Source organism: Dendrobates tinctorius, unplaced genomic scaffold (genome assembly GCF_039654945.1).
Source record: "Dendrobates tinctorius isolate UK_male_01 unplaced genomic scaffold, ASM3965494v1 ptg000133l, whole genome shotgun sequence".
Classification (NCBI taxonomy): domain Eukaryota; kingdom Metazoa; phylum Chordata; class Amphibia; order Anura; family Dendrobatidae; genus Dendrobates; species Dendrobates tinctorius.
The window spans coordinates 4,356,804-4,381,098 of record NW_027361801.1 but is presented as its reverse complement, the minus strand read 5'-3'; the positions used below and the strand labels follow the sequence as shown (position 1 = coordinate 4,381,098).

Genomic DNA, 24,295 nt, shown 5'->3' with positions numbered 1-24,295 from the left:
TCCCTGGGTTCCCATGACCTCTCCTCGGGGCCAAAACCCTTCCAATCGACCATGAACATGGTTCTCCCTCTTACCTTCTTCATGGCCAAAATGTCATTCACCTCAAACTCATCCCCCAAGCCAACAGGCTGGGGTGTGCGGCCTGGAGAAGGATGAAATCGGTTAAGAACCACAGGTTTTAGGAGAGACACATGGAAGGAATTGGGAATACGGAGTGAAGGAGGCAGCTTCAATTTGTAAGCAACATCATTAATCCGCCTGAGGACCTCAAAAGGACCAATGTAACGGGGACCCAGTTTGTAAGATGGTACCTTAAGGCGGACGTATTTGGTGGAGAGCCACACCTTGTCACCAGGGAGAAATGGAGGAACGTCCAGGCGCCTCTTGTCAGCGTGTAATTTCATTCTGTCCCGTGCTTTCTCGAGAGCGGTTTTGGTCTCCTGCCATACCCTGGAGAACTCCACAGACTGAGAATCGGCAGCAGGTACCCCCGAGACAGGAAGTACCGGTAGAGGCACATTGAGATGCTGTCCAAAGACGATGAAGAAAGGAGACTTGGTAGATGATTCACTGGAGTGATTATTGTAGGCGAACTCAGCCCAAGGAAGTAGACCGACCCAGTCATTCTGATGAGCATTAGAAAAATGCCGGAGATAGGATGTAAGGATCTGGTTGGTACGTTCCACCTGCCCATTGGTTTGGGGGTGATAGGCGGAAGAGAAATCCAATGACACTTTCATGAGTCCGCATAGAGCTCTCCAGAACCGGGAGGTGAATTGGACCCCTCTATCCGACACGATGTGCTGGGGGAAGCCGTGAATCCTGAAGATATGGGAAATGAAGATCTTCGCCAAGTCAGGAGCAGAGGGTAGTCCGGGTAGAGGAATGAAGTGAGCCATCTTTGAAAATCGGTCTACAACCACCAAGACCACAGTACAACCGGAAGAACAAGGCAGATCAGTAATGAAATCCATGGCTATGTGCTGCCATGGAGCCGACGGAATGGGAAGCGGGAACAGAAGACCGGAGGGTGGTTGTCTGGGTATCTTGTTCTGGGCACAGGACGGGCAAGATGATACAAAGTCTTTAATATCCTGGGAGAGTGAAGGCCACCAATAATGGCGAGAGATTAAGTCCAAAGTCTTTTTGACACCAACGTGGCCGGCGATCTTGGACGAATGTCCCCAATTTAGCACTCGTTTTCGGTTATTCTCAGCCACAAAGGTTCTTCCCGGAGGTAACGTGGTTAACTTGACAGGAGCCACAGTAATTACTTTGGATAAATCAATGATATGAGAGGGTTCTTCCTCTGCATCAGATGACAGGAATGATCTTGACAACGCATCCGCTCTAACGTTCTTATCGCCGGGCCGAAAATGTAGCTCAAAGTCAAAGCGGGCGAAGAATAGGGACCACCTGGCTTGCCGAGGATTGAGCCTCTGTGCGGACTGGATGTACGCCAGGTTCTTATGGTCTGTGAAGATCTTGAATGGATGTATGGCACCCTCCAGTAAGTACCTCCACTCCTCCAAGGCCAACTTAATGGCCAATAGCTCTTTGTCGCCAATGGAGTAGTTCTGCTCAGTGGAGGAAAATACTTTAGAAAAGAAGCCACAGGTGACAAAACGTCCAGAAGAGGATTTCTGCAGAAGGACTGCGCCAGCCCCAGTAGAGGATGCGTCTACCTCGAGAGTGAAAGGTCTACTAACCACAGGTCGGTGAAGCGCCGGAGCAGCGGCGAAGGCTTGTTTCAACGACTGGAAGGCCTCTTCAGCCTCAGAGGGCCAAGCCTTTGGGTTAGCTCCCTTGCAGATAAGGGACGAGATGGGGCGAACCAACGAGGAAAAATGAGGAACGAACTGTCAGTAGTAGTTCGCAAAACCAAGGAAGCGTTGGATTGCCTTCACCCCATGGGGCCGTGGCCAATCGAGGACGGCGGACACTTTTGCCGGATCCATGCATAGACCTGATTCTGAGATAATGTACCCCAAGAATGGCAGGGACGTTTGCTCGAAGGCACATTTCTCGAGCTTGGCATAAAGGCGGTTCTCCCTCAGGCGCTGGAGGACTTGACGCATGTTCTTTCTGTGGGCGGAGAGGTCTGGAGAAAAAACGAGGATGTCATCCAGATAGACTACCACGCAGGAGTACAGCATATCCCGGAAGACGTCATTCACGAACTCCTGGAAAACCGCTGGGGCATTGCAGAGGCCGAAGGGCATGACCAAGTACTCGTAGTGACCGTCTCTGGTGTTAAAGGCGGTCTTCCACTCATCCCCGGAACGAATGCGGATCAAGTTGTAGGCCCCACGAAGATCCAGTTTGGTGAAAATTCGAGCTCCTCTAAGTCGGTCAAAGAGCTCCGGGATCAATGGCAATGGGTACTTGTTCTTGACCGTGATATTGTTCAGGCCTCGGTAGTCTATGCAAGGACGGAGGGAGCCGTCCTTCTTTTTTACAAAGAAAAATCCCGCTCTCGCAGGCGAGGAGGACTTACGGATGAAACCTCTAGCAAGGTTCTCCTGGATATAGTCAGACATAGCTTGGGTCTCAGCAGGGGATAGTGGGTATATCCTACCCCTGGGTGGCGTAGAACCAGGAATGAGGTCAATCGGACAGTCATATGGCCGATGGGGGGGCAGAGTCTCGGCCTCCTTCTTGTCGAAGACATCTGCTAAGGACCAGTAAGCCGACGGCAGACCTGTAGGTGCCGGGGATGGACCGGCAGAGTTCATCAGACGGACGGGCAACAGGCACTTCTCCTGACAGAACGGTCCCCACCGGAGTATCTCGCCCGACCGCCAGTCCAGGGTTGGTTCATGAGTCCGTAGCCAAGGGAGGCCTAGAAGAAGTGCGTGAGACATGGTGGACAAGACGAGGAAGGAGATCTTCTCCAGGTGCAGGGCTCCAATCTGCAGCTCAATCTCTTCGGTGGCCTGGGTAACGGACTCCAGCACGGACGTACCATTGACCAAAACAATCGACCGAGGAGTCTCCAGGGATCTGACAGGAATCCGGTATTTTTTAACCGCCTCGAGTGTGATAAAATTCCCCTCCGCGCCAGAATCCAGGAAAGCCTCCTCAGAATAACGCTTGGCACCGAGATTCAATAATATGGACACGAGCAGGGGGGGAGAGGAATCACGTACACCTAGGGAGGCCTCTCCTATCAACCCTAGGCGGAGAAGTTTCCCGGCTTCTTGGAGCAGGAATGGAGGAGGTGAGAGGAGCTCCTCTCTCTGGCTAATTCACGGGCACGTTCCTGAAACCGCAGGTCGATGCGTGTCGCCAGTGAGATCAGATCCTCTAAAGAGGTGGGAGTATCCCGACCTGCCAGTACGTCTTTGATCCGACTGGACAGGCCACGCCAAAAGATCCCTACGAGAGCCTCGTTGTTCCAACCGAGTTCGGAGGCCAAGGTACAAAAACGGATGGCATACTGTCCTACCGGTAGCGTACCCTGATGGAGGTTAAAGAGGGACTCGGTGATAGAGGCCAGCCGACCCGGCTCGTCGAACACCTTGCGGAAGGTGTCCAAAAAGGTGGAAAGCCGAGAGACGAGTGGGTCATTGCGCTCCCAGAGGGGGTTCACCCATGCTAATGCCTCCCCCTCTAAGTGTGAAACAATAAAGGCAATTTGGGCGCGCTCAGTGGGATAGTGCTGCGGCAAAAGCTCAAAATGTAACCGGCATTGGTTCAGAAATCCTCGACAAAACTTAGGGTCCCCGCTATATGGGGGTGGCTTGCCGAGGTGCGGCATCGGGTGCAGGACCGAGGACTGGGCAGAAACAGATTGTATGGCCGACAAACGAGACTCCATGGATTTCAAAAGGACCATAATCCTGGTCTGACTCTCCCGTAGGAACACCAGTTCCTTTTGGATGGAGGTGGTGGCACCAGCGGGGTCCATGGCCTGATTATACTATGACGACTCCTGGAGTGGACCCTCTGGGTCGTGACACCAACCCTCCCAGGGCGAGCTGACCTAGTGAAGACCACCCCCTATACAGGGAGTGTCAGGGGCAAGCCCCAGGGGGTGAGGCACCACGACTGCTGGAACCAGGCGGCCGGCTCACAGGAGACACGAGTGGGTGAGAGTGTCTGCAGGAACGTGTAAAGTGTGGACACGGGAACACGTGGTATACAGAGACTTTGTTCGTCCGGGTGTGAGTGAAGCAGGAAGCGTGCAAGGAGCACGTCAGAGCACTGAGTCAGGCAGCAGGTGTGCCAGGAGGTGTAACAGAGGAAGAGACTGAGTACAGGATCAGAGTGTGTGCCCGGAGGCACAACTGAGTATAAGACAGAGCATGGAATCAGAGTGTGTGCCTAGGAGGCACGACTGAGTATAAGACAGAGTACAGGGTAAGAGCGTGTGCCAGGAGGCACAACCGAGTATGAGACAGAGTACAGTGTCAGAGCATGTGCCAGGAGGCACAACCGAGTACGAGACAGAACACAGGGTCAGAGCGTGTGCCAGGAGGCACAACCAAGTACAAAGCAGAGCGCAGATTCAGAGCGTGTGCCGAGAGGCACAACAGAGTGCAAGGCAGAGGACCTGAGTACAGCGCCCAGCCAGGCAGGGACAAGGCAGACCAAGCCAGGAAGCACAACAATAATCAGGCACCTCCCCTAGGGGGAGGTCGTCTGATATAGCACATGACTACTACTGGTTCTGGGTCAGGACCTAGCCAGAAAGCACATGACCACTACAGGTTCTGGGTCAGGTCCTCCATTACCATAGAGAGGACCGAGCCCTATACAGCACTGACAGGAGCGCGCAAGTGCAAACGTGACATGTAGGAGGAGGCCCGGGGACGAGAGCTGCGCGTGCGCACCCTACGGGACCCCCGGAGTGACCGCAGCTCCGGAAGAGATGACGTCGGGACCGAGGTCCCGCCCCCAGGTGAGCAAGGCGTGACAGTATGTGCTGTATACATAGTTTTGCTGCTGAATACCAAATCGACTTTGCTCTATCATGCCTAGATTTTGTATGACGATTCTGTTATTACTCAATACGAAGTTCACTTGTGCTATATGTTTGATAAGACTTAAGGTAAGTTTTGCTCTTTCCTGCTTGAATGGGACAGTAGGGTCAGAAAAGAAAACATTCATCAGGAAAGAGTGGCCAAAATGCCAATTATTCATTCCGGCAAAGTTTCATGTACTCATAGTTACACTTTTGGTTGGTCTTTATAAAAGTTTACTTGCTGTTGCTGCACATCAAACTAGGACTGAGGAAAAATGTTGTTGAAGCGCTGGATCAAAATGCCAACATATTTCTGCATCTGAAGAGCAAGTTTCCAAGAATCAGTGACACCAAGATCAAAGAAGGAATATGTGTTGGGCTCCAAGTTAGAGCACTGATGAGGGATGTGAACTTTCAGAGCAAGTTGAGTTCAGCTAAAAAGAAAAACTACATAGACTACATGGCCAAACATTAAATGGTCAATGTCATTTCACTAAACGTTACATAAATCAATAGTACTGTTAAGTCCGGTTCCGATCCCGGCCCTGCTGCACCCAACCCCGGCCCCTTCCCTCAGCGGGGTCCTGCCGCAGCTCCTATTCCTTCCCTCCTCCTTCCTGGCGCGCTGTCAGCAGGTCCTTGGGGAGAGTGCTTAGGTCGCTTGCGTACTCCTGGTCTCTTAAAGAGACAACTCGCATTTTTCAAAAATGCCTCTGACCAATGGTGTGGCACTCATTACTATTTCTGGCCCCTCCACCATAGTGAGAGCGCCAGAGCATCAAGTATCTTCTGTTGCTAACTTCCGGTTCCACTGTTGTTGAGATTGTGTTTCTGCAGTATTCTGCCACGTGCTCCGCTTACACTGTTTGTCTCCACAGACTGTCAGTTACCTATTACCCAGCTGTCCAAGACGAAGTCCGTGATGTCTACCCCAGTTCTGTCCCGTTCCGCTACTCAGACATCCGAACCTCTGGACAATGCCAGTGTCAGCTTATACCCGTTCACCTTGATCCCGCCGGTCAGCACCATCATACCTTTTGAACTTTTTAATCCATTTGTCCCGCTGGGACAGCTGACACGTGTCTGGGGTCTAACTGGAGGTAGCACCGGTGATCTCCAGACATTCCATTCTGACCCTGTTCGAGGGGACTTACTACGGGTGTCTGGGGTTCACTTAGTCACGCCCCCCTTCGTAGCCCGTGGACCGTAGTCCCAAGATTCCACAAACATTGCAATAAACAATGAATGTGAACTTCACCGCCTGTGCCTCTGTTTCCATTCGTTACAAGAACAAGTAAATATAATGAACTTTGTAATATATCTTGTCAGAGAAATCTGCTTCTTTCTCCATTTTTGAGCCACTTCTTCTCCTACCCCTTCTCATTAACTCATTATTCATGCTGAAAACAAGTATAATCATTGTTGGTCAAAACAAGACTGACTGCCAGCTCACTGAGGGATCAGTTTACAGCTACCTTTTAACATGTGTAGGAGGGGAGGCTTCCGCCGAGTGCCCAGGCCGGAACCGAGGGGCCCATCTTCTAGGTTCCTGGGGTATCTGTTTCCAGGGAGCAGAACTAGGGGATAGACTGCTAAGACTGACAGGGCAGTTAGGGGAGGAGTCCAGAGAAGAGGGGCGGAGAGGGCCAGACTGGGTGAGTCACCAGAATGAGGGAGAAGGAGGTGGAGACTTGGGGAGGGCCAGAGATTGAGAGCCACGAGCAGCTACCAGACAGGAGGACTGCGACAGGAGGGAGACTCTCGGTGGGCCGCAGGGAGATGGCGCCGAGCTTACCGACAAAAGAAGACTGCTGCCTCACTCCAGCTCTTGGCTGTGGCCTACTCACAGCTGACGCCGCCTCACTCAGACTGCGCCTGTGGCCTTTCAACCGCCACTTATCACTGCCGCTGCCAGTCCCTGTCATGGAGTTGCGGCCTCCACTCTCCCACTCCCAGGCGGTATCCCGCTGCCTCCGCCGGGGGACATCCCGCCAAAGAACTCTCCGCGGGCCTGTTGTGCCCCTGCTTCTCCTGGGCGTCGGAATGCCCGAAGACTACGCCAGATCCTCAGCGGCTGGGCCCAGTGGCTGCGACGCAGACACCCCGTGGAACCAAATGCCGAGGGACGTCAGGATGGATAAGTGATACATAGTGACTAAGGACCCATAGTCGGCCATTACGCAGCCATATAGTGACCGCTCTTTGCTGAATTAGTCGTGTTCTCCCAATCCTTGTTTATGTGTTTTGGCTCCCTGCGAGGACAACTACTGTTATTCTGTTGGTTGCGTAACAATAGCCCTAACGGCATTTATCTATAAAAGTTAACGTTTAAAGTCATATCTGTCTCGAGTCTCGTCACTGCATCCTGCGTACCTGCTATTACCACACATGTATGAAGAAGAGAGGAGATGGAGCAGAGCAAGCCACAGACATAGCCAGATTGTTTTGCAGTTATCTAATATTTTTCTTCACTCCAAGACCTAGATTCACAGCTACACTGATCAGTACTGCTGTATAACTTATTCTATGATGATGTTGCTTCGTCTTAACATGTGCTACAAGGAGACAGGAGAGTAGGGGTGTCTTATATGTTATTGTGCTATGTATGGAAGCTATTATAGCTGCTTATCTGCTTACTGTATCTTCACTTACTAACTTAGAGAGACAAAAGAAAACGAGATCGAAAATTGGTGAAAAATGCAGGACACGAGTCATATAATGGCCAGAAATGGTTTTATTCCTCATGTACACACATCAGCTTATTCTGAAATAATTTTTTACAAAGCAACGTGGAGCTCAAGTATTCGGGCTTACTACTGTTGACCTCTCAAATAGAGTTGAGCGACTTTTGGTTTTTTAGGGTCGCGTTTTGTTTCGTGAAACCCGACTTTTCCAAAAGTCGGGTCGAGCAAGATCGTCCGATTATAGGGAAAAGTCGGGGTCGTCCCGAAACACGAAACCCAATGTAAGTCAATGGGGAATAAAAGTCGGCAGTGAGAGGAGGACAGGAAACACACCTACAGTGCCCATTTGAATGCCAAAAGCATCAATTCTTCTTTCTTAAGCTTGTCAACCTTAATTAACTTCATAATACAAGTTACGCACTGAAAAATGGGGGTTATTTGGCTACAAACTGTGGGGGGGGGGGAGGGCTGGCTCCAGGTTTTCATGTGCCCTGGGCGAAAGAGCGCCCCTTTAACACATACCACAACTCATCATGCTCCGATACGGCAGAGAAATAGCGGTATAGTACAATGAAAAATACCTCACTTTTTACATCTCATGACGAGGCCCATCTATTTCTCCATACAGAATCATTGGTCCCATATAATGTTTGAAACAGTATATGATGAGCTCCACATAATGCTACAGTATATGTTGGTCCCCATGGATGAAGCTCCACTGTCTTATGGGCCCAAATAATGCTCCAAACATAATGGGCCCCATTTCTAATGCTCTAGTGTATAATGGGCCCTGTAAATGCTGCTCCAGTGTCTGATGTCCACCTTTGGAATGTTCCAGTGTATGGTGGGCCCCATCTATCATTCTCCAGAGTATAGTGCTCCCCAAAAATTGCTGTCCCAACATTGAAAACAATCAAATAAGTCTCCTCGCTAGGGAATCCCTGTACTTGTCTGGACAGGTGCTGTAGCTTGCTTAACAGCTCGCCAGCCGTTCTCACGCCCAGTATGGATTACACGTGATTGCACAAAGGTGAGAAAGGGTACCTTATCCCCAGATAACATGTATGGATAGCGTACACATTCAAAATATATGTCTCAGGAGGCAGGCTCAGACGGTGTTAGGCCCAGTATGGATTGCACGTGATTGCACAAAGTTTAGAAAGGGTACCGTATCCCCGGATAACATGTATGGATAGCGTACACATTCAAAATATATGTCTATACAGCATGAGGCAGGCTCAGACGGTGTTAGGCCCAATATGGATTGCACGTGATTGCACAAAGGTTAGAAAGGGTACCGTATCCCCGGATAACATGTATGGATAGCGTACACATTCAAAATATATGTCTATACAGCATGAGGCAGGCTCAGACGGTGTTAGGCCCAGTATGGATTGCACGTGATTGCACAAAGGTTAGAAAGGGTACCGTATCCCTGGATAACATGTATGGATAGCGTACACATTCAAAATATATGTCTATACAGCATGAGGCAGGCTCAGACGGTGTTAGGCCCAGTATGGATTGCACGTGATTGCACAAAGGTTAGAAAGGGTACCGTATCCCTGGATAACATGTATGGATAGCGTACACATTCAAAATATATGTCTCAGGAGGCAGGCTCAGACGGTGTTAGGCCCAGTATGGATTGCACGTGATTGCACAAAGGTTAGAAAGGGTACCGTATCCCCGGATAACATGTATGGATAGCGTACACATTCAAGATATATGTCTATACAGCATGAGGCAGGCTCAGATGGTGTTAGGCCCAGTATGGATTGCACGTGATTGCACAAAGGTTAGAAAGGGTACCGTATCCCTGGATAACATGTATGGGTAGCGTACACATTCAAAATATATGTCTATACAGCATGAGGCAGGCTCAGACGGTGTTAGGCCCAGTATGGATTGCACGTGATTGCACAAAGGTTAGAAAGGGTACCGTATCCCTGGATAACATGTATGGATAGCGTACACATTCAAAATATATGTCTCAGGAGGCAGGCTCAGACGGTGTTAGGCAAAGTATGGATCGCACGTGATTGCACAAAGGTTAGAAAGGGTACCGTATCCCTGGATAACAAGTATGGATAGCGTACACATTCAAAATATATGTCTCAGGAGGCAGGCTCAGACGGTGTTAGGCCCAGTATGGATTGCACGTGATTGCACAAAGGTTAGAAAGGGTACCGTATCCCTGGATAACATGTATGGATAGCGTACACATTCAAAATATATGTCTCAGGAGGCAGGCTCAGACGGTGTTAGGCCCAGTATGGATTGCACGTGATTGCACAAAGGTTAGAAAGGGTACCGTATCCCTGGATAACATGTATGGATAGCGTACACATTCAAAATATATGTCTCAGGAGGCAGGCTCAGACGGTGTTAGGCCCAGTATGGATTGCACGTGATTGCACAAAGGTTAGGAAGGGTACCGTATCCCTGGATAACATGTATGGATAGCGTACACATTCAAAATATATGTCTATACAGCATGAGGCATGCTCAGACGGTGTTAGGCCCAGTATGGATTGCACGTGATTGCACAAAGGTTAGAAAGGGTACCGTATCCCTGGATAACATGTATGGATAGCGTACACATTCAAAATATATGTCTATGCAGCATGAGGCAGGCTCAGACGGTGTTAGGCCCAGTATGGATTGCACGTGATTGCACAAAGGTTAGAAAGGGTACCGTATCCCTGGATAACATGTATGGATAGCGTACACATTCAAAATATATGTCTCAGGAGGCAGGCTCAGACGGTGTCAGGCACAGTATGGATTTGACGGCCCAGATTACACAGCGGAGGAGCAGGGAGAGGTAAAGATTGCAAATGCTGGGGCCCTGCCCAAGCAAGGGGGGCCCACTCGTGGGCGTCGGTACTGGCACTGGGCCCCTCATAGTACAGCGGTGTGTCTGACGGCGGGTGTGCACCACCACCGTCAGAGACACTTGATTGCACTATGAGGGACTCTGTGCCAGTGCCCGCGCCCAAGAGTCGGCCTACCCACCTGTCCAGGGCAACGGCACTCGCATGGTGTCGTGCGGTAGGTGGTGACCCCGGCCATGGGGGGGGAGGCAGCACAGTTAGGGAGTTTTAGAAAGTGGCATATGTTGATGTTGGACATTCAGCTGATGCAAAAGGCGAAATAGGTGAAGTACCAGGAAGAGGTGGACCAAAGCAAGCCATTTTTCTGTCACCCTATGTGTCATCAGGGGAAGGTGGGACAAAATCCTTGGAAACCCATGCGTGGTTCATTTTAATGAAGGTTAGATCATCCACATTTTGGGTTGACAGACGGGTCCTTTTTTCTGTCAGGATTGATCCAGCTGCACTGAAGACTCTTTCCGATAGCACACTTGCAGCTGGGCAAGCGAGCTCCTGTAAGGCATATTGTGCCAATTCAGGCCAGGTGTCCAGTTTAGCGGCCCAATAGTCAAAGGGGAATGACCTGTGTGGGAGAACATCGATATGGGAGGAAAAGTAGTTTGTTACCATAGTTGACAACTGCTGTCTCCTGTCACTTTCCATCGATGCAGTATTACCAGTTGTGTGAGCGGTATTTGAAAAATCAGTCCACAACATTGTCATGAAACCCCTGTCTCCAACGCCACTTCTGCTGTGTGCACCACGAACACCTCTGCCAAGCTGCCCCCGGCTCGTACGGCTCGTGTGAGAACCATCACCGCTGCTGTGTGCTGGGAATGCCTCAAGCAACCGATTTACCAGAGTTGCTTGTTTATTAGCCAATATTAAGTCAAGGTTCTCCTGTGGCATGATGTTTTGTAATTTGCCTTTATAGCGTGGATCCAGGATGCTGGCCAACCAGTAGTCGTCATCGTTCATCATTTTGGCAATGCGGGGGTCCCTTTTTAGGATCTGCAAGGCATAATCTGACATGTGGGCCAATGTTCCCGGTGTCAATGATGCACTGCGAGTGCTGGGTGGAGGAGCACTTTCTGGCAAATCCACATCCCTCCAGTCACGCACAAACCCTGTACCAGACCTTGCCACGCCAACATTTTCACTTGCCCCACGAGATGCATCCTCCTCCCCTAAGTAATCATCCCCATTATCCTCCTCCTCCTCCTCTTCTTCCTCCACCTCGTCCAGGAGAGGTCCCTGAGCAGACAATGGCTGAATGTCATCAAGGATTCCCTCCTCCTCTTCCTCCTCATCAACATTGGCTGCAGACGCCTGCTCCTTAAGGTGCGTCAAAGTTTGCATGAGCAGACGCATAAGTGGGATGCTCATGCTTAGGATGGCGTCGTCTGCGCTTACCAGCCGTGTGCATTCCTCAAAACACTGAAGGACTTTACAAAGGTCTTTCAGCTTCGACCACTGCACACCTGTCAACTCCATGTCTGCTCTCAAAGTGCCTGGCCGTGTATCCTCCCACAAATGCATTATGGCCTGCCTCTGCTCGCACAGCCGCTCCACCATGTGCAGGGTGGAGTTCCACCTTGTTGCAATGTCGATAATGAGGCGGTGGTTGGGAAGGTGGAGCAATCGCTGCAGCTTCTGCATACGAACGGAGTGTACAGGCGACCGGCGGATGTGCGCGCACAGTCTTCGCACCTTCTGGAGCAGGGCTGTTAACTCCGGATAATTTTTGAGGAAGCACTGCACCACCAGGTTCAAGGTGTGAGCCAAGCAAGGTATGTGGCTGAGTTTTGAAAGGGCTATGGCTGCCACAAAATTATGGCCGTTATCACTAACTACCTTGCCTGCCTCAAGATGTACACTGCCCAGCCATGACTCAGTTTGTCGCTTCAAGTACTCGGCCAGCACCTCGGCGGTGTGTCTGTCGCCCAAACACATCATCTGCAACACAGCCTGCTGACGCTTTCCACTAGCTGCTCGATAGGGGGACACATCGTGTGCAACAGTGGCAGCTGCAGATGGAGTGCTCGTACGACTGCGCTCTGTGGACGAGCTTTCGCTTCTGGAGGAGGTGGAGGAGGAGGAGGGTCGAACGCCTACAGCCAACTGTTTCCTATACCGTGGGCTAGGCAGCACTGTCCCACCACCGCTGTCCCCTGTGGACCCTGCATCCACCACATTAACCCAGTGCGCAGTGATGGACACGTAACGGCCCTGGCCATGCCGACTGGACCATGCATCAGTTGTGAGGTGCACCTTTCCGCTCACTGACTGCTTGAGTGCATGGACAATGCGGTCTGTCACATGATGGTGGAGGGCTGGGATGGCTTTGCGAGAGAAGAAGTGGCGACTGGGTAGGTCATAGCGTGGTACTGCATAGGCCATGAGTTCGCGGATAGCTGTGCTTTCCACCAACCGAAAGGGCATCATCTCAAACGAGATTAGTTTGGCAATGTGGGCGTTCAAACCCAGTGTACGCGGATGAGAGACTGAGTACTTTCTTGACCTACTCATAGTGTCTGGGAGGGTGAGCTGGACTTGAGAGCTGCATATGGTGGAAGTAGCGGTGGACAGGGCGGACTGAGAGAGGGTTGATGATGGTGATGGAGTTGGTGTTCTTTCTGATGGCCTAGAATCAGTCTTTCGTTGATATAACAGTGGGATTCCCTGACTGCTGTGGCCTTGCAACGACACCTCAACATTTGCTGCTGTGCTAACCGATGGGCTTACAGTGGGGGAAACAATGTAGCGTTGCTGACTACCTTCGTTGTGATCAGTTGCACATGTGGCACTTGAGGTTTGGTGTTGTGTCCACGCTTGCAAGTGCATGCTGGTTAAATGTCTAAGCATGCAACTGGTATTCAAATTTTTCAGATTTTTCCCTCGGCTAAAGGTCTTTGCGCACTTCTTACAGATAACCTTGGCCTGATCATGAGGATTTTGTTCAAAAAAGTGCCACACTGCACTCTTCCTACTTTGGCAGACATTTTGCGGCCTAGCACGCTGTGATCTTTTGACCCTCTGGACAAGCTGTCCAGCAACTCTTTTGATGTTTGGAACCTGTCTTTGGAGTGCTCTGGGCCTGCCAGATAACAGCTGTTGCGATGTCGATGTCTGCTGTGGATGCTCCTCATCTGAGCTATTGGAAGCAGCACCCTCTTCCCCCAATGGATGCCAATCTGGGTCAACAACTGGGTCATCCATCACCTCCTCTTCTATGTCATGTGCACCTTCCTCTGTGTCACCGTGTATGGTGGTATAGTGTGCGGGAAGGGGCACCTGAGTCTCATCAGGGTCAGAATCTGGCTCTGTACACTGCGAGGACAATGTAGTGCTCTGAGTGAATGTACCAGCAGAATCATCCATCAGCGGCTGTGCATCAGTGCACTCCATGTCAGATTCATCTTGGCCTGGGTAATTCACCATTTCACTTGATAATCCAGGCATGGTATGTGAAAACAGCTCCATGGAGTAATCAGTAGTATGGCCTGCGTCATCCTTCAATCTTGGTTGGGGTGAAGGACACAAGGAAAGGTGTGGTTCATGAACATGAGCCTCCAATGACGACTCAGTGCTTTTACTTTTTACAACTGAAGAAGAGGAGGCGATAGAGCTGGAGGCTGAGTCAGCAATGTAAGACAAAACTTGTTCCTGATGCTCTGGCTTTAAAAGCGGTTTGCAAACTCCTAGAAAACTAAGCGTTCGAGGCCTTATGTAGCCAGACGATGACGCAGGCTCAACACCTCCTGCATTCGGTCCTATTTTGCTCTTGCCACTACCATCAGATCCACCACCAACACCATCATTACCAGCTGCCAACCCCCACCCAATTCCACGGCCTCTTCCACCAGCCTTCCTCATTTTTGGTAGAAATGTAGACAAAATCCAACAAACTATATAGTATGTAAAACAAGGTGTCTATAGGACAGGGGAGATTTTGAATTTCTGCACTCACTTTTGGACACTGGACACTTTTGGATTGTGTGAGGCCCACTGATATCTGAGCGCTATGTGACAGGCTCGATGGCACAGCTGTGACCTAAGTGACTAGAGAATAAGTGACATTTTGAATCTCTGCACACACTTTTGGACACTGGACACTTTTGGATTGTGTGAGGCCCAATGAATATCTGAGTGCTATGTGACAAGCTCGATGGCACAGCTGTGACCTAAGTGACTAGAGGATAAGTGAGAGTTTGAATCTCTGCACACACTTTTGGACACTGGACACTTTTGGATTGTGTGAGGCCCAATGAATATCTGAGCGCTATGTGACAAGCTCGATGGCACAGCTGTGACCTAAGTGACTAGAGGATAAGTGAGAGTTTGAATCTCTGCACACACTTTTGGACACTGGACACTTTTGGATTGTGTGAGGCCCAATGAATATCTGAGCGCTATGTGACAAGCTCGATGGCACAGCTGTGACCTAAGTGACTAGAGGATAAGTGAGAGTTTGAATCTCTGCACACACTTTTGGACACTGGACACTTTTGGATTGTGTGAGGCCCAATGAATATCTGAGCGCTATGTGACAAGCTCGATGGCACAGCTGTGACCTAAGTGACTAGAGGATAAGTGAGAGTTTGAATCTCTGCACACACTTTTGGACACTGGACACTTTTGGATTGTGTGAGGCCCAATGAATATCTGAGCGCTATGTGACAAGCTCGATGGCACAGCTGTGACCTAAGTGACTAGAGGATAAGGGAGATTGGATTGCTTTTAAAAAAGCAGTTTGCGGAGCAGTGGGTAAACAGCAATGCCAGCCTGTCAGGAAGCCTTAAAAGTTAAAAGGCAGCCCAACAACCAACACCACTGATACACCACTATATAGCCTCCCCTTGCACTGCACACAGTGACTGGTGTGTTGTGCAGGCCAAATTGCTATCAGCAGCAGAAGCAGTTTTTTTTTCTTCTCAGCACGACAAAAAAAAAAAATTGGGATTGCTTTTAAAAAAGCAGTTTGAGGCCCAATGAATATCTGAGCGCTATGTGACAGGCTCGATGGCACAGCTGTGACCAAAGTGACTAGAGGATAAGGGAGATTGGATTGCTTTTAAAAAAGCAGTTTGCGGAGTAGTGGGTAAACAGCAATGCCAGCCTGTCAGGAAGCCTTAGAAGGCAGCCCAACAACCAACACCACTGATACACCACTATATAGCCTCCCCTTGCACTGCACACACAGTGACTGGTGTGTTGTGCAGGCCAAATCGCTAGCAGCAGAAGCAGTTTTTTGGTCTTCTTCCCTGCCTAACGCTCTCCCTACAGAATCAGCAGCAACCTCTCCCTATACTGAGATCGGCAGAAGTAAGATGGCGGTCGGCGTGCACGCCCTTTTATACCCCCTGTGACGCCCACCAAAGCAAGCCAATCACTTGCATGCCCTTCTGAAAGATGGTGGTGACCCGTGCCTATGTCATCACGTTGCCCACAGTGTCCGTGGATCCTGATTGGCTGAAAAAGAGCGCAAAACAAACTTTTGAAACGCGACTTTGGCGCGTAAGTCGCCGACCTCGTGGCCGACCTCATCCTAGGGTCGGGTTTCGTTTCATGAAACCCGACTTTGTCAAAAGTCGGCGACTTTTGAATTTTTTCGACCCGTTTCGCTCAACTCTACTCTCAAACATGATGCTCCAGAGGCAAAAGCAAGTCCCGAAAGTCAACCGAGTAACATCTCAAGTGACATAACTACACTTAGAATTTTAATATGCACATATGTATTTTTTTAATTTTAAATTGTATGTTTCATAGAAACTGGGTGATAGTAAAAAAAATAAAAGATGATTTCAATTCCAACCTTTACTATATGTGACAGCGCTTATATGTCCTATGGCGGGCTGTTGGATAACAGGCGGGATATCTAAAAGTCACCAGATTGTTGGCAGTTCTTGAGCATGATGGTGGTGCATACTTTTTTTCATGAAAGGTGAAATGTTATTTCATAGGATGGATTGTAGGCTTTTCGACTTAGGGAGCAAACAAGAGAACACATAAAAAAATGCCATATACAATGGATTAAAGTATAGTGCTAGTTGAATGATCTTTTAGTGAACAATTGAAATGTCAATATAGACTTTCACATTCTAGTCCATATTGCCCGTCAGGGTTGCCAAGTTGACTTTATATTTTTACGGACTGCCCTGTAATTTCTGCACGGTTGGTAACCCTGTTGCCCGTTACAGTCATTCATCCTGGCCACACATGCAATGTGGCACTGGGCGACATAAGAACTATTTTTCTGGGAATATTCTTGCAATGAAAGAATTGAAATGATGAACAAAAGATCCTGTGTCCAATTTTCATCTGAAAAAAATCAAACACGGCCGACTTAATTTTAAACGATGACTATCTATGATTAGTCAGTCTAAAACAATCGTTCTTTCTTATATTTTTACCAAGTCATTTTGGTTGAAGTTGTTCATTGTCATCAACTTTAATCCTATGTGTATGGAGGCATTAAGAATGCCAAGAGTGGTTTTGAGGCACTCTACTCATAATGCATAACAATTGTATGTGTTTTGTGTTGATGTTGGCCTTCCGCCTTGGATAATTGTGAATTTGCTAACATCTGTCAATAATGTAGTGTATATGAGGGCAGTTTGATTGACATCAGAAGAATGAATAGAAATTTTATCTGACTGCAGCCTTTCCCCAGTTTATGCTAAAGATTAATAGAGAGGTTTGGAATATAGTTGTTGATTACCTTTTTTCAACCAATGTGTCATGACTCTGTTATCGAATGTCCCGCATCAGGAGCTTCTTCCCTGTCCCTAACTCTCGGGGGCGCCCTAGCTCACTTCCCTGGGTTCCCTAAAGGTGAAGATACCAGGGCCAAGTGCCTTGCCTTAGCTCCTCAGTGTCTGGAGGATCCGCCGGCCAAAAAAACGTTGCAAGCTCCGTTTGGAAATCTTTGAGGATGTTGACGGACAGCAACATTTTGGTGGATCCGCACAAAAACGGATGCAACGGACGGTAATCCGTCAAGATCCGCCAATAATGAAAGTCAATGGGGAAAAAAACAGATCCGCAAAGAAAAATGGCGGATCCTTTTTTTTTTCTAAAACGGCGGATCTTGACTGATTGTCAAAAACGGAAGTGTGAAAGAGGCCTTAACCCTGATTATAACTATGGTGGTGCACTAATATTACCGCCATATTGAGACATATAATAGTAGAAAGCAGTCCTTTAGAGCATACACCTGATTACTGTACAGTTATGTATGGTGACTTACAGCTTAAAGTTCTTTCTGATTCGTTCATTCATTTTTCCAGTCTTTTACATTTGGCCCAGACCAACAACACAACTTCTTACAACTACTAGTTGTCTGCAGAAATTACAACAAAGACACTTTTAACTTTTCATTACCCGCGCCGTCCACATCTATTCCCAACCTGCACAAACTCCTCATCCTGCTGATACCCCAATACTGAGCCACAGCTGCTGTATGTGTCCCTATACCGCATCTGCTGTTTGGCACAATAACAGTGCTTTGCTTAGTGCCCCATATAATATTGCCCACCACTGTGCCCCTTACATGGTAATAATGCCTCCTCTAGATGATAAAATTGCCCCTAGAAAATATTAATGCCCTGTGTAAGTGCCCTAACAACATAATTCACATTTTGCCCCTTTGACGGCCACAATACTCTGTGTGCCTCTATAGCAATAATGCTTCTTAAATGCCCACTAAACATTTAATAATGTCCACTGAGTCCCCAAATGTACAGCTCCTCTATACACAGTATGGTGGGCCCACATCTCTTTTATAGAGTATGATGTCAAAGCAGCTCCGCTATACCCAGGATGATGTCCCCACAGCTCCTCTATACATAGTATGACGTCCCCACTGCTCCCCCAAAATACAATATAATGATCCCCACAGAAGCCTTCTCACTGTACAATGACCCTCACAGTAGAATCTACACTATATAATTTCCCCTCCACTGTATAATGGCCCCTACAGTATATAATGGCCTCCATATTGTATAATGGGCCCAGCACTTTATAATTGCCGCAACACTGTATAATGGACTCAGGACTGCACAATGGCCTCCACAGTAGTCCCCACAATAGCTCTTAAATTGTAAAATGTCCGACCGTATTAGCTCCCACACTGTGTATTGGCCTTCTTATTAGCCCCAAACTGTATAACGGCCCCCGCTTTAGCCTCCAAAGTGTAAAATGGCTACAACATTAGCCCCCAAATTGTATAATGGCCCTCACATTAGCCTCCAAACTGTATAATGGAAACTGCATTAGCCCTCAAATTGAATAATGGCCCCCACATTAGCTTTCACTCTATGTAATGGCCTACACATTAGACCCCAAACTGTACAAAAGGTGCCGCGTTAGCTACCAAACTGTATAATGGCCCTCACATTAGCCACCAAACTGTAGAGTTGAGCGAAACGGGTCGGTCAAATTCAAAAAACGCCAACTTTAGCTAAAGTCGGGTTTCGCCGATCGAAACCCGACCATAGCGTGAGGTCAGCCATGAGGTCACCGATCAGAGCGCCAAAGTCGCATTTCAAATAATGCTTCCAGCGCCTTTTCTCAGCCAATGAAGGTGGACTCACACTGTGGGCAATGCGATGACATAGGCAGCGGCCACCACCATCTTAGAGAAGGGCATTGAAGTGATTGGCTGGCTTTGTGTGGCGTCACAGTGGGTATAAAAGGCTGTGACCGCCGACCGCCATCTTACTTCTGCCGATCTTAGAATAGGGAGAGGTGCTGCTGCTGATTCTGAATAAGGGAGAGCGTTAGGCAGGGAAGAAGAAAAAAAACCTGCTTCTGCTGATAGCGCTTTTCACTGTACAGTTAGAGTGCAGTGAAAGGGGAGGATTTTTGCTTTTGTGCAGCAGCGCTGGTGGTCATTAGGCTGCCTTTTAAGGCTACCTGCTAGCTGCATTGTTGTGTGCACACTGCTGTTCAAACTGCTTTTTTCAAAGCACTCCAACTTTTATTATTTTGTCCTGGTGAGTTACTGAGCGTTCATTTTTTCACACACCGTATAGCGGTGTACGCTCCTTACTAGTGTTGAGCATTCTGATACCGCAAGTATCGGGTATCGGCCGATATTAGCTGTATCGGAATTCCGATACTTAGTTCCGATACTTTTTTCATATCGAATACCGGAATCGGAAGTTCCCATAATTCTAGGAGCCCGCTCGATTTGATTCAGCCAATGGGGATCCTCAGAAGTGTGGGCATATCCTGTTAGGCATGTAGGCATGTTAACTACTGGCATGGCTGTGATTGGCTGCTGAAATGATGTCATGATGCACTATAAAAAGCGCTGCAGCCGCCATTTCTGGTCACTCTGCTGTGAATTCAGTTAGGGACAGGCTGCTGTTGAAGACTGTGAGGGACAGTTAGAAATAGCGATTCCACAAAACACATAGTGCTTAACCCAGGCTACATAAACCACCACTGTAGCTTGCTTTTCCCTAGCAGCGCTGTTTTCACAGCTGTCTGCAAGGGCTGAGTGAGTGCAGACCCACGCTGTGTAGTGTGTCCTGCAGGCACGTCTGCTGGTAGGCCGGCCAGCGTGTGTCTCTGCCTCATACACATTTTTCTTTTATTGCTGCTTTTTTTTCTCCTGTATAGTGTGCTTCCATACGTATCCATATACGTTGGTTGCAAACACTAAAGGAGTGGACAGCGGAGCCTTTCAGCAGCCTTTCAGTGCTATAGCCCATTTCTCTGCACTGTTTTTGGCTGTCTGATAGGTCTCTCTGTGTGTGAGTGCAGCTCACGTTGCAGTGTGTTCTACAGCCACTGCTAGCTGTAGTCCGCTCAGCGTGCGTCACTGCCTCATACATAGTCCTTTTTTTGCAGCTAATTTAGCCAGATTTTTGCTCCTATATTAGTGTGCTTCCAACCGCATCCATTGTCATTGGTTGGTTGCAAACACTATATAGGATTAGATAGAGGAGCCTTTTTGCTGGCTTGTGCCCTTCAGGGCCAGCCAGGCTAGTATCACCCTATTTTTTGGAGCCTCATCAATTGCATTGTAGGTTAGCTTCCTGCATTGTAATCGCTCCAAAAAGTTTGTGATACTATAGCTTTCAAACTTTGGTCACATCCTTTCCTTTCCCCCCACCCAAAAAAAAAAAAGGAAATAAAGTTCACCAAACACTCCACTTTACAGTTGTCTAGGCCACATTAGATCATATTAAAGTGTAGTACACACACTCTTAGCCAAATTAGTGTTTCTTATACTGGTTAGCAGGTGTTCAGGAATAAGAACACTAAGTCACCCCTTTTTTACTTTTCTGCCTATCTTTATCAGTCTACCAAGATGAAGAAGGCAGGGAGTAAGGCACGTGGTCGTGGCCGTGGAGTTTCAGCAGGGAGAGGATGGGGGGATTCAGCAGGGAGAGGACGTGGGGATTCGGTATCTGCTGCGGCCACCAGTGACCCGGCATCCCCCAATTTTACCAGGCAACAGTCCTTCATGCGCAGCTTTGTAGGACCTCGCCGTACCCCACTGCTGCGTGACGAACAAATTGAAGCCGTTGTCGGATGGATGGCAGCTAACGCATCCACTTCAATGACTTCCGCATCCTCCCAAGGCCAGAGCACTGAAGAGCAACCATCTGTCTCTTCACCACCTGCCAAATTGCCCAGGCAGTCTGAGAGCCCTGGACAGGAGCCATCTCAATCTTTACTTCTGTTCTCAGAATCTGTTGGCTTGGAAAGAGGTGGCCAGCCAAGCAGCATTCTAGAGCGTGAAGAAGAGGGAGTATGCAGTGATGCGCAACTGCTTTGTCCCTCTGAATCTGAAGAGGCGGGTGGGCCAGTGCCTATGGTCAGCACACCTCAGTATGCATCAGATGATGATGAGACTCAGTTGCCAATTTCTGGTGCGTACGGTGCTGGCGAGACAACCCAGGACCAGCCGGTGCTTGAAGAGGGGAGTGGAGATGATGAGGTCCTTGACCCATCATGGCGTCAGCCACAGGAAGGTGGTGGGAGCAGCTCTGAGGAAGAGATTCCCTGAACGGCCAAAAGAGGAGGGAGAGGGCGGGGGCAGACTTGGTTGCCTGTAGCCTCCACTTTGGCACACGTGAGGAGCAATCCTCTTCCAAAACACAAAACGGGCGCTCCCAGGACTTGCAGTGCGTGGTCTTTTTTTGACACAGTTGCAGATGACATTTGCTTTGTCAAATGCAAGCTGTGTCATCAGAAAGTGAAACGAGGGAAAAATGTGAGCAACCTCAATACCACAAATATGTGGAAACATGTGCGTACCAAGCACGAGGTGGAGTTACACAGACACACTGAAGATGTAGGCCAACCTTCAGCAGCACCTACCACCTCTTCAGCTCGTGTTGGGGCCTCTTCCTCCAGCTCACACACAGCTGGTTCGGCTTCCTCACTGGAACGCCATGGAAGAACCACTGCCACTGGTGTCCAGAGACCCAGTGAAATTCCACCCACTGAACCACGTTCACAGTCATCAGCACCCTCCCAGGCCACTCACCAGCAATCGGTAGCACAGGCATGGGAGAAAAAGCGGCCATACTCGGCAAACCATCCCCGAGCACTGGCTCTGAATGCCGGCATTGCCAAACTACTGGCCCTTGAGATGCTGTCATTCAGGCTGGTGGAGACTGACACATTCCGGAACTTTATGTCATTGGCAGTTCCACAATACAATGTGCCCAGCCGCTTTTATTTCAGCAGGCAAGCTGTCCCTGCCCTGCAAAAGGATGTGGAGGGAAAAATTAAAAATGCGCTACTAAATGCCGTCAGTAGCAAGGTCCACCTGACCACCGATGCGTGGACCAGTAGCCATGGACAGGGACGATACCTTTCCCTCACTGCCCATTGGGTCAATGTTGTGGAGCCGGGTACAGATCTGGAGAGTGGCTCTGTACATATTCTGCCAACTCCCAGGATTGCAGGAATGCAGTCTGTACATATTGAGTCCTCCTCCTACTCTAGTTCCTTGGAATCAGCACTGCGTGTGCCTGTTAGGCCAGATATGAGCACAGGTGTGGCCAAATGTCAACAGGCCGTCCTTAAATTAATTTCTTTGGGGAATCGGAGCCACACAGCACAGGAGCTCTGGAATGCCATCAAGCAGGAGAGCGATGTGTGGTTTGTGCCAGCGAATCTCCAGCCAGGTTTGGTAGTGAGTGACAATGGCCGAAATCTAGTGGCAGCTCTGGGCCTAGGCAACCTCACTCACATACCATGTCTGGCACACGTGCTCAATTTGGTCGTGCAGAGCTTTCTGAGGGACTATCCGGATCTTGATGCACTGCTGCACAAGGTTCGCCTAGAGTGTGCTCACTTGCGGCGTTCCAGCATGGCAAGATCGCGCATTGCATCTCTGCAACGCCGATTCCGCCTGCCAGAACATCGCATCATATGTGACCTCCCCACCAGGTGGAATTCAACGTTACATATGTTGGAGCGGTTGTGTGAGCAGCAGGCAGCAGTAATGGAGTACCAGCTGCATCAGGCGCAAACAAGTCGCACTGTGCGCCAGACACACTTCACCACCACTGAGTGGGCCACTATGAGGGACATCTGCCAAGTTTTGCGTGCCTTCGATCACTCCACGCGGATGGCCAGTGCAGATGATGCACTAATCAGCATGACTGTCCCCCTCATCTGTCTGCTTCAAAAAACCTTACAAGCACTAAGTGAGGAGGTTTTTGAAGAGGTCGAGGATGAGCAGTCAGAAATGCCATCTGCTTCTGGCAAGTCTGCGCAACGTGCTTCCACACAAAGGCCCAGGCAGGGGACACTTAGTGAGGAGGATGACGAGGAGTCAATGGAGGAGGAGGAACACATCTCTCCAGAGGAGGGAGGTACACAAGGCTCTAGTAGTCAGTGTGTACAGCGAGGGTGGGGTGATGCTGAGCAGGCAGAGATGCTGCCTCAAGCTGGGGACAGCGTTTCCGGTCCAGTTGGCAGTCTGCAGCACATGGTTGATTTCATGCTGCAGTGCTTGTTAAATGACCGCCGCATCGCCATCATTCTCCACACGGCTGATTATTGGGTGTACACCCTCCTAGATCCTCGCTACCGGGACAACTTACAAAGCCTCATACCACAGTTGAACCGGGAGCGAAAAATGCAGGAGTACCAAGAAACACTTGTGCAGGCCATCATGTTCTCCATTCCCCCCACAAGTGTTGCTGGTAGTGCTTTTCAAAGCAGCCATGTGGGTAGAGGCAGTGGAGGAAGCTCTGCACAAAGAGGTAGCAGAGGCAGTGCCGCAGGACAAGGCAAGGCCAGTATGGCCCAAATGTGGAAAAGTTTTGTGGGACCGCCACAAACGGCTACACCATCACAGACGGCTCCAGTAGGCAGGAGGCAACGTTTCCGTCAGATGGTGACAGACTACTTGTCGTGCCCTGTTAGTGTTCTCCTAGACGGCTCTTCCCCGTTCAAGTATTGGGTCTCTAAGCTGGATACATGGCCAGAGCTTAGCCAGTATGCATTGTAGGTGCTGGCTTGCCCTGCTGCCAGTGTATTGTCGGAACGTGTCTTTAGTGCTGCAGGTGGTGTGGTAACAGACCGTCGCACGCGACTATCCGCCGATAATGTTGACCGGCTTACTTTTGTGAAAATGAACAAGGCCTGGATCTCACCTGAATTTGCCAGTCCTCTTCCAGAATAAATAATTGGCTGGCAACAGGATCCAGGTCTCCTGTTGTGTTCATGTTTCTATGACCTGAACTTTATTTCCTGGGCTACAGCAACGCCCGTTGTTGCTCAGAAGTGCTGTC

At 49.3% G+C, this 24,295-nt stretch overlaps 1 long non-coding RNA gene across 1 annotated transcript in view; it reads left to right on the top strand.

Annotated features, from left to right (window-relative positions):
- LOC141048202 (uncharacterized) overlaps positions 1-6,528 on the top strand; it is a 92,739-nt gene extending 86,211 nt beyond the window's left edge. Inside the window, exon 4 of the long non-coding RNA XR_012219979.1 lies at positions 5,845-6,528. This is a non-coding gene — a long non-coding RNA (uncharacterized lncRNA). The remainder of the gene's footprint in view (positions 1-5,844) is intronic.
- Positions 6,529-24,295: the final 17,767 nt, after the last annotated feature.